Consider the following 11,318-nt stretch of genomic DNA (forward strand, 5'->3'; position numbering starts at 1 on the left):
TATTTTGAGCGTCACGGAAGAGGATTTCATGATTTTGAATGGTTTCATTAATTCGAAATCAGTGATTTCAGAAAAACTGAAGTCATTGCAATCACGATGAATAAAGTTAATAAATAATAGAGGTGGGGCAAAATAAAGTTGATATTGCGCCTCAAAATACTCTTGGTCTATTCCATAAGCTCTGAAGAAAATTTTGTCCAGAAGAAAATGCCTGAACTACTTGGATAACCTTAACCCTTAAGTGGTCGCATTCTGAGGGAATCCCCGCTAAACTATACCTCTAGTAGAAATTGTGAGAGGCTCTGTGCCATTGGCTGTTGCATCGACGTTCACGCACGGAGTGCGCTGCCGTACTTCGCAGCTAAGTCGCTGCTGGAACCTTATGCGACACTGACGCGATGCGCTCCCATTGTTTCGTTTTATCGATAATAATAACCATCAATTAGTTGCGAGCGATTATTATTCCCTAACAAATCGTTAATCCTTCAATAATTAATTTGAATTAATACGCATAATCTGAAGTTTGTGAATTCTTAATTGACGGGATTCGAGGTTTTGGCGGATACTGATAGATCCAACCCGCATAAACCCCGCGCAGCCCTGTCTCAGCGACCCTGTTGCGTACCTTTCTGAGGTACTTCGTCGCGAAAGGCAATGTCGCGCGCCAACTTACGCCGTGACGTTTCTGCTCAATAGAATTTCTACTCGGGACGCAACCTATAGGGCGCCGCTCTGGAGCGAGTGAGATGCTAAAAAAGCGCGACCACTTAAGGGTTAAAGGGAGAATGATATTCCGGAATCGTAACAGTACTTCCCCCTGAAAAAAAGTTGTCCCGACAACCGCTCGCCTATTCAGGAAATTGAGAAATAAGTTAGTTACCCGCGAACTGAATAATTTCTTGATTATCGATGAATCCGTTCTTCCAAAATTTAGACCAAACTTTTCAAAATAGAATCGGTTTGACTCGAAATAGTTTAGTGATTGGGGTTCTTTCATTCTTTATTTGGGTCGACATCTTTGAAAGCTGCTAAGGGGGAACCCCATTTTGGAATGGGATGCGGCTGCTCTGCACATTATAAATACAAAGAAATATGGAAAAATAATTCCGCAAAGGTTCAGGTCTCAGAATGATTCACTTAATCGTCGCTCATTAATTTGTTACACTTCTTCACATTTCATCAAAATGCTCATGTTTGGAGATTCCATGCTTCAAATGAACCGTTCACGAATATCCCCAATAAGCTTCATTTCTGACATCATAGTTGTATAAAAAAAACTCCTTTGTTTCATTATTCGCACAAAGCCACCAAAGTTTTATTCAGTGTGAAGAACATTGGTAATTTATGAGCAGAAATAACTACACGAAAAAGAAATAGAACGCAATTACGGACTGATATGGTAGACAGTTTGAGGATTGAGGAGGTATTTCCTTCCTCCTGAAGGTTCATCGCTGGTTAATGTACCAGCGGTGACATACAGATGTTAATCAATCACAAGAGAGGGTGTTGGTGGATCATCTTTTAAATGTCAGAAAGAAAGAAAAATCTGGGTCGAGTATAAGGTTCGGTAAGTTGGTCGACTAATCATCATCAGTGGCACTACTTTTTCTTACTCCGAAGGCTTCCTTCTTTCTACCCAACGGGGTTTCAGGCCCAAGGCATCAGTTATAATGTCATATACTATAAATGGTACAACGTGCTTGTTCCAGATTTTCTGGGTCAAATGAGCATTATTGAATAAAGTAGTGGCAAAGACACGATGTAACTTTGGGATAGAACTGATTAGAGTCAGTCAATGTCATTATCGTTTGGCTTTGCACAACAGGGGACTAGGGTCATAATGCATCAGTTTTGTCATGGCGATGGTTATATCGATATCTATCCCTGACCCGATAATCGATATGGGCTCCGATGACTGAGATGAGACAAACCTCCGAGGCAACAGTGAGGACAGGCCTCGGAGTAATAATTTGCGGGTGTATATGCATCAGTGAGTTGCAGTGACATTATCGATGATATTCAGAACAATAACGCCTGTCAGCATTGACGTTGGGACCTGTGATACCGAGTTTCCTAATGTAGGTCTTTTGTCAATGGGCTCATTTCTGGAGAGGGAAAACTGGGACATGATTTTGACGAGTACTACTTCAGTGAGAGTTCTTACAAAAGTTTTGGAATAAGGAAGTTGGAGGAGGATTATTCGAACGGAATAGGTACATCTCGAGATTCTATGAATATTGTTAGGAGTCTTTTGTAGTAGGAATGGAGTCTTCTATGGATCGAGTACGTAAACAAGTTCTCTTTTCCTGGTAATCCATTCGTTCTTTAGATGTTGTCAACTTCATGGAGTAAGAATAAGGTAATCCACAATGATTTGATTCAACAGGAAGATACCCAATCATGTGACTTTATGATCATCGTCTAACACTCTCAGAACAACAATCTTTCACAAACACTTGTAAAATGTTTTGGAGTATAAGGAAGTTTGAGGATCATTCGAATGCAATATGAACATCTTCGAATTCTATGGATATTGTTGAAGGTCATGGGTCAATTCATGAATGAATAATACACACAGAAAAATTTAAACGTAGATTACTTTTAAAAAGTCGTATTTTAAGCTTTCTTAAGCGTATTTTACGCTCATAATTACATAAATGTTATTTACGGTTTCGTATTCGTAAATTACGATGATTTATTTCGTATATTACATTTACTTATCCGTAATTCAGCGGCAAAGCGGTAAACTGGGTAAAGTTGATTTTGACTATTGACCAGTTTTTGACAAGTATCTCGGAATCTAAAAGCGATAGAAAATTTTTTTCCATAACCTTTTTTATAGAGCCCATTGAGGGCTATAAAAAAAGGTCATGAGAAAAAGTTTGCTATCTCTCTTAGATTCCGAGATCTTCATTAAAAATTGGCCGAAAGTCAAAATCGACTCAATCCGGTTTACCGCTTCGATACTGAATTAATACTGATGAATACTGATGAAAGTTATTTTAAGCGTAAAATACGATGTTATTTTTCGTAAATTACGCATAAGTAAATCCCAAAGTAGTTTTGTAGAAAAATCGTAATTTACGATTTCTTCAATGCGAAATACCCTTAGTGAAACGTAAAAGACCCTTCATTTGGACGTAATTTACCTTTTTATTTTGACCGTAAAATAGGCGTTTTTGAAGACTAAATTCCGATTTTCAAGACGCAAAGAAAACCACGGGACATCATATTGGCGTTAAGTGTAAATTACGTTTAGCAAACCGTAAACTACGCTTAGCAAAACTCAATTTACAGTTAGGTTTTTTTTGTGTGTACCTTTTCAAGGAAGATGACAATTCAATTGGTAAGACTGATTCTTTACATGACTTAGAATAATGCAACCAGTCATAATTGAGGAGTAAAAATTTAAGTGCATACTCGAGATGGTTGAATCGTGATTGCAGTGAAACGCAGGTGATTGTAACAAGCCTTTTGTAGTATCAATGGACTTGTTCATGCTTTGAACACATAAATATAGGCTCTTCGCTCAATAATCTATTCATTTTCTGCATAACATCACGTAAACCAGATTATTATCGATTAATCGTAAGTTCTTATTAAATGTAACGTACATACCCATAACAATAAGTGGGAACTAAAATCAGGCTGGGATAAGAGGTTGATTCGTAAAAACAGTCATCCATTTTCCGATTCTTCAATATTAAAAATATTTCCGACTTACATTGATCAAGTTTTAAATATACTAATCTAAATTTAAAAATAATAAAATAATACTCTAAATTTCCAATTGATGGTGAATTAAATAGTTATAATATGAATCTGTAAATTTTCTATCAAGTAAATAATACTAAATTTTTTAACCGACAGCGGTGGCTGCGTGGTTGGAGTGTGGGATTGGCATGTGGGAGACCCGGGTTCCATTCCCGGCTGGGGGGGCCAAAATTCGTGACACTCTAAATCTCACGGTGTCATTGTCGAGCGGGAGTCTCGCAAGAGACGACTGTACCTGGGCAGGTTTTTCCCTCAAATGAGGTTTTCCTTGTCCTTCGGCGAATGCGGTACAAGGGGTTGGGGGGTGGGAAGGGAACAAATCGTAAAGACCCGAAAGGGTATACGAGAAGAAAAAAATTTAAATACTAAATTTTTTATTAGGGATTTCCGATTATCCAAATAATCATCAATTTCCCCAACTAAATTACTGATTGATAAATATCGTGTTGAAAAATTTCATCTGAATTTTTCGTACCAAAACCCGGTAATTTTTATCATGTTTAATTTGCACTGGAATTTCAGGACATCTTATCATTGAAAAATCAAATAGTCATGAATTGCCTTGAATTCTACCTAAAACTTGAAATTTCATAACCATTTTTTCCCTAAATCGGATTCAATGTCATTCTCATGAAAATTACTTCCATATTTTCCATGAAATTTCGGAAAATTTCCAACAGTGTGGGGTTATTTTCAAGAGGAACAAAACATCAAATATGGCGTATGTTGGACAATGACAGACATTGCGCCAATTATTTTTATCGTTAATTTATTCAATAAATTAACATAAAAGCTCGATGAGACTTCATGCCTGTATTTTTGAAGATTTAATATAGATAATATAGCTTCCTTTGTTGGCTAGCACATTATCAACAGTGTGTGGGGTGAGGGATAAAATGGCGTTCATGAAGCCCATGTATAAACAGAAACTTGAATGATTAATTAAAAACAAACGAAACGATAAAACTACTTGGAGTTTTTTTTACAAATTCCCTTTTACCCGTCTTGATTATTATATGATATATTCGGTTCGGCAGCCCATTATCGTTTTGTAGCCAAAATTACTGAGGAGACCCCTTAATGAACACACGTGACCTCGCTCAAATGTTGACATTACCCAGGCACCGTATCCCTTAGTAGTAGCTTAGTTATATTATTTTAGGACCTAACTGTGTCTACATCTCCGAGACGAATTGACGATGGTATCTCAGTCATAATACAATATTTGTGTTACAAGCGTATCAAATAAACTCAAAACTCGCAAAAATCTTGTCTCAACATCATCCCAGTATCTTATACGAAATGAATCATCGGCGCATTCTATGAAGAACAAGAATCATGAACAAGAACTGTGAGAGTATCGACTATTCTGATGGTGAAAACAATATTTTGGCTCAATACTTATGAGCATAAGAATAAGTTATTTTGATGCTTGATTGACGTCATTGGCTTAAAAATAAATTCAATAGGGAGCATTCAACAATTGCGTCACGCGATGAAGGGGAGGAAGGGGTCGCGCAGGTCATGACGTCACGCTTATATTTTTATTTTACTTGATTAAAGAAAAAAAAGAAAAAAGTCAAAAATATTTTTTTTCATTTTCAAAAGAAGGGGAGATGAAGAATACGATTATTGCCACTAAGTGGCGCGCATTACACAGTCATCAGTTGTAATTCTTACTGACGCTGTAACATAACATTGTTATGAGTTACATATATTTATTAACACTAAATGAAAGAAATAATTGATGGGGCTTGTATTCGATTTTTTCCTGATTTTTCTTTTGATTTCGATTTTCTCATTTGATTTTTGACATTAATCGAAGGGGGGGGGGGTCTTGATATCATGACGTAAATGTTGAATGTTCCCATGAAGTTTTGAAATTTTCTAGAGACAATTTATAAAATTTAACGTTAAATAAATCTCCTGGTTCGTTAAATGTTCAGTTGAATGAGTATCAAAATTCAATCAATTTTGTAGAGAGTATTTCCCATTGAATATTTACACATTTACAATCGCAATTGTTCTTGTTAATTCGGTACAGATAAAAACATATATGTCTCATCTTAATATAACGTCACTCATTCATCCACACAAACAATTAAGATTCTGAAATTTTAAATACGTTTGCTTAAAAATTTAAAAGTGGGAAAAATAACTTGTGCAGTATCAATGACGTTATTATTGTTATTATTATTAATAAAAATGGCTTCGATTACTCGAACGAATATTTAAAAAAATTCAATACAGTATGTGCTCGAACATGTCCAAGTAGGGAGAGACCTCGTGGGTCATCGCCGGTAAGACACCTGAGTCTGCGTGGTCGTAATGCCTTATTTTGGTATTTTAGAGAATATGGACGCTGTTACCTTTTTTGAAATGTTAATGACTCATTGAATAGTTGATAAAAGAGGATAATTTTGCTACCATGGAAAGAACAATTCTCCCCCTTTGTGATAAGCTTAGGCCGAGCTCACTGGATCAATTTTTTGCTCAATTATCCTATTTTACTAAAGATGAAAGAAACGTGAATTTATTTTATATCGAAATATCTCGAAACTGCCTGACCGCTAATCCTTAATTCTGATTGGTCAATATGTGACACGAAGTTATTCACAAAAAAAAACACGCGGCATTGTCAAATTCTTCAGTGAACTAATTTCAAATTCTTCAGTGGTAAATTTCTTTTCACGTCATATATATATACATATATATATATTATATATAGATTTCACATGTATATATATCATCGGTGAAATTAATCAATTCGGTCCCTTTATGGAGACCGATTATTTAAAAAAATTGAAGATAATTAATTGAAAATGAAAAATTCTTTATAGATTCTTTTACTCTACTTCGCTATTCACTTCAATCATTAGTCGAATTCTCTTTGATTCATTATCAATATTTATAATTTTATTCATGAGAAAAAAATGAAATTCAATGAATTCCATTCTTCATTTCATCTAATGAATAGATCAGCATGCGCGAGAGCACGCGCATACACTGATAGAAAAAATCTCTGACACGTAGAGTAAAAGTTCTTGGCTCAAGAAACTACATCATTCGTGCCGTTTTAACTGAATGAATTCGTCATGACTTTGGATCAAAGAAATAGGGGAACTTGGCATAAAGTATTAAATATTGGACGGAAAGAGCAGGAAGTTTCGCGTACATCATAATGCTTTCCATATTAGATCAGACTCGCTAGCAAGAATCTTTTGGCGGAAAGTAATCTTGCTTACATTTAATATCAATCTGATGAAGTTTCTATTCTCTTGTGTGAAGAATTTGTACTTTTCGCTATAGATAATTCTGTTTTTCATGATTTTTGACAGAGGTGATAGGGTTTCCAATCAAGTAAATCGGTCCTGAGGGCACACATCTTCCTCTCAGAATATACTTCAATTAGGTAAAACTAAGAATCTCTTGTATCAAGAGATTCATGGTCAAAACCCCATTCTCTTGTCTCAACAAACCACTTCTGTCGTGTCAGAGATTTTTTCTATCAGTGTAGATCTTGTTATCTTTTTTTTTTTTTATATTCCGGCCCTTTCTGCCCTCTGATTGGCTAATCGGCCCTATCCAACCCTATGCATGCGGCTGTGGATTCTACACTGCACCGCATTCGCACTCCTATAGAACATAGGAGTAGCATGGGAAACCACAGAAAACCCATGCCGGTACAGGCGGTCACTATATTAGCGACCTCCCGCTCGCCGGAGCCTCCGGTTGAAAAACTCTGTTCCACGGGGAATCGAACTCACAACCTTTCGCACACTAGGCTCGCACCTAGCCGCTTCGGCCACCGACGTCGGTATCTTGTTATTTTAAAACTAGAAAAATGATGGCCACAATAGACCTTCTCATTATACAGTCACAGCGTTATCAGCCACTTTTTGCGGCTTTAGAATTTTTAATAACCCGAGGGAATATTATCATTAACATTAATGAGAAAAATAATTTCAAATCGAATAAGGAATAAAAAAATTCTGTGAAATAAAAAATTAGTAGAAGGAGGACCAACGTCTTTGGCGCGGATGAAAGTTAATGTTTCGCTGCGCGTATTTTTTAAAATATTGCTTCGAACAAAAAAATAGTTACATCAATGAGAAGCTTGCGGTCGATCGGCGGCATGTAACTAAGAGTATTTTTCATGTAGTTCGTCACGTTTGTATTTTATTTAATGGACTAAGGGGCTACGCCCCCTGCTCGCTCCGCTCGCCAATCCCCATATGACCCCCATGACCCTTATTTGGACTCTTGTGACCCTTAGTTTCTGACCTTTCATTTCAGACCCTTAGTTTTTGATCCTGCATTTCTAACTCTTGGTTTTTGACCCTTCATTTCTGACCCTTAATTTAGAAGTCTTAATTTCAAGTACCAAATTTTCATCATCAGAAATCAATTTGGATTTGGATAATATAAAGAGAGCCCCATATGACTCCCATGTCCCTTATTTACACCCTTATTATGACCCTTGTGACTCTTCACTTGATCCTTAAGGCCCTTAATCTGACCCTCGTGACCCTTATTTTGACTGTTGTGATCCTTAGTTACTGACCCTTCATTTCTGGCCCTTAATTTTTAAGTCTTAATTTCAAGTACCAAATTTTCATCACCAGAAATCAATTTGGATTTTGATAATATAGAGAGAGTCTCATTGACCCCCATAGCCCTTATTAAAACCCTTTTACTAACCCTTGCGACCCTTCATCTGACCCTTAGGACCCTCAATCTGACCCTCGTGACCTTTATTCTGACCATCGTGATCTTTAATTACTGACCTTTTATTTCTGGCCCTTAATTTTGGAGTCTTAATTTCGAGTACCAAATTTTCATCACCAGAAGTCGATCTGGATCTTTATAATACAGAGAGATATGATTCGGAGGTAATGGAGGGGGCAATTGCTTCATGTATACACGGCCGCTCTCGGCCTGATGTTTTGTACAGTCGTAGTCAAAACTTTTCTTGGCCGATACGCTACCGCGTATCTCGATATTCATCCGTATTTTTCATTATTTACTCGAAGAATTTCCAATTCGGTGTACGGAACAAATATTTGTCCTAGATTTTCAAATGAAAAAGCTTACTTCTTACGACCCACTTTTCGCGAGAAATTCAAATTGATCTGAATCTAAAGATCCATCATGTACCAGTCGCGATGAAAAACAGACAAAAACCCGCATTCCTGTCTTCTGGGAAATTTTCCAAGATGAAAGCCAGTACATATCAGAATGCGTGCAACTGAAGATGGTGTCCTAGTGCGATTCAACTCCCAGAATAGGGTCGATAGTATCACTGCACAGGGTGCACATATCGCTCAGCGTTGAGTCACACGAGATATATGAACATCCATGAATATTCATGAGTTGTTAATGTGTGCGTGGGGAATCTGAAAAGAAACTAAAAAGAGAACACACACAGCTTCCCGCGCGGTTGCTCGACAATGAATATGAAAACAACGTGAATGACTCAATCAATTTGCGTTGCGGATCGTTGACAATTGTCCTCAAGTGCACTACGGGCAATTTGCTCAAGCCTGGAGCACCTGATATAGGCCTCTTTACATCCTTTCTCCCGTACCATTTCTTCCTCTTTTACATTGTTCAATGGCGGAAAAAGCACATCGTCTGGGCTCTTCGGGCCAACGATTACATGAATGAGACTGTAATTGCCCGAGGGTGAGAATTACGCAAGTCTACATGTTCCCCAGAAAAAAAAGGCCCGAGAGGAAAAACGGGGGACTAAGAGGAAGTAGATGTAAATAACAATGATAGAAGGGAAAAACTATGGAAATTCCTTCCGCATTTTTTACTAGTCTTTTTTCTCCCTCTCCCTCACCATTACTTTCTGCTTGAGAGGTATATGAGACTCGCGATATTCCTTTGGCGTATAGCAAGTGCCTCATACAAATTCACCGTACGTTTTATCCTTGTAAAAAATATACGGGATGGAAATAAAAATAATGGCGATGTTCACAATAACAAGAGGTGGATTCTTATGGATTCTGTCGATATATTTTTTTAAGATTCTAGAGGTGAATCGAAATGGTTATGCATAGAGGATTCAGACTTTACGGCGCTGTGCCGGGTTCGATAACTCTAGGAAAGCGGTGGAGAATTCAGGAGTTGACGGTATTTGATTGTCTCGTCAATTTTCAGGAGTATTTGACTGTCTCGGTGCTGCGGGTAATGTTTCACAGGGGATCTACGGGTGTAAAACGAAACTGCTGGGGAGTCAAAACTACTGAACTATTTTGAATCACGGGAGACAATGCTGAGACATGTCGAGGCGGCGAAGGGAAGAAGGGGTGAGCGAAGGGGTAGAATGATGCAGGTTAGTTTGAACGGATTTTTATTTGAAGGTGTTTCAGGAGTGATGTAGAGACGTGGTGAGTGAAAAATTGAAGTGGAGGACAACGTTTGTCTTGATTCGCAGGAGAGTGAGATAAAGTTTGCTGCAGATGGTGGAGGCTCATTGATCAGGGGATAATGTTTTCAATAGAGAGGACGGAGTGAGGAAAAGAAATGAGGGACTGATGGGTCTTTTTAGGGTCATTAGAGTCGGTAACAGATTGACACGGATAATTGAAAACTGACTATTTTGCTTGGATAATTGATCGAGATTACTTGAATTTTTGCGAAGTTGTTTGAAGTCTTTTTCAAAGATAGAGGATATTTTGATCTTGATCTGGGACATTTGAAATTGATGGGGAGATATTACTGATTATTCCTGCATCTGAATGTTAACCAATAGAAATGCAGTATTTCCATTTAGATTAATTTTGGCTATTTTCATTTAGTCGCATGGCAACATTGCATGAAAGTCCTCTGTTGAAATAAATAAAGTTCTGGTATGAATACAGCTTTAATCCGCAAAAACCTCAAATACTGCATTTCTATACATTGAAATTCAGATGGGGGAATGATTCAACCGAATGCCCCTTGTGCTTCTAAATTATAGAAATTTTTGGAGCACTCAGAGCATTACAGCTGAAAATTTGTCCCATGGAATTGAAAGAATTTCATCAGTGTCTTGGAAACTACTGGGACAAAAAAAAAGATGTCTCTTCTTTTAATTTAGGAGAGAATTTTTCTTCCCGTCAGGTGGCAATTACTTGCAACATTTATTATTATACACACAGAAAAACCTAAACGTAACGTTTTGCTAAACGTAAATTATGCCTACACTGGTGAAAAAAAATTAAATTTCGTGGACAGTTGACTATCAATTTTCAGGACAGTGACACTGAATGCGATTTAGGGGGAAAAAATCATGAAATTCCAGGTTTCACTGAAAATTCAGTAAAATTCCAAAATTTTAAGGGGCATAAAGAGGAGAATTCCTTAATTTATTTCTCCAATCCAATAAGAATATTCAATGTTAAGGGGAGACCACTATGATGAGTTTTAAAAGTCGCGGGCTATATTGGAATGAGATTTCTCATACATTGAAGATCGATAATATATGTCTAAAAACGAATAATTAGTGCAACAAACGACTTGTTTATTGTTCCTTTCCCCCGCAACCGCTTAAAATG

The sequence above is a fragment of the Diachasma alloeum genome, unplaced genomic scaffold (assembly GCF_001412515.2).
Source record: "Diachasma alloeum isolate Michigan unplaced genomic scaffold, Dall2.0 Dall_scaffold_00672, whole genome shotgun sequence".
Lineage (NCBI taxonomy): Eukaryota > Metazoa > Arthropoda > Insecta > Hymenoptera > Braconidae > Diachasma > Diachasma alloeum.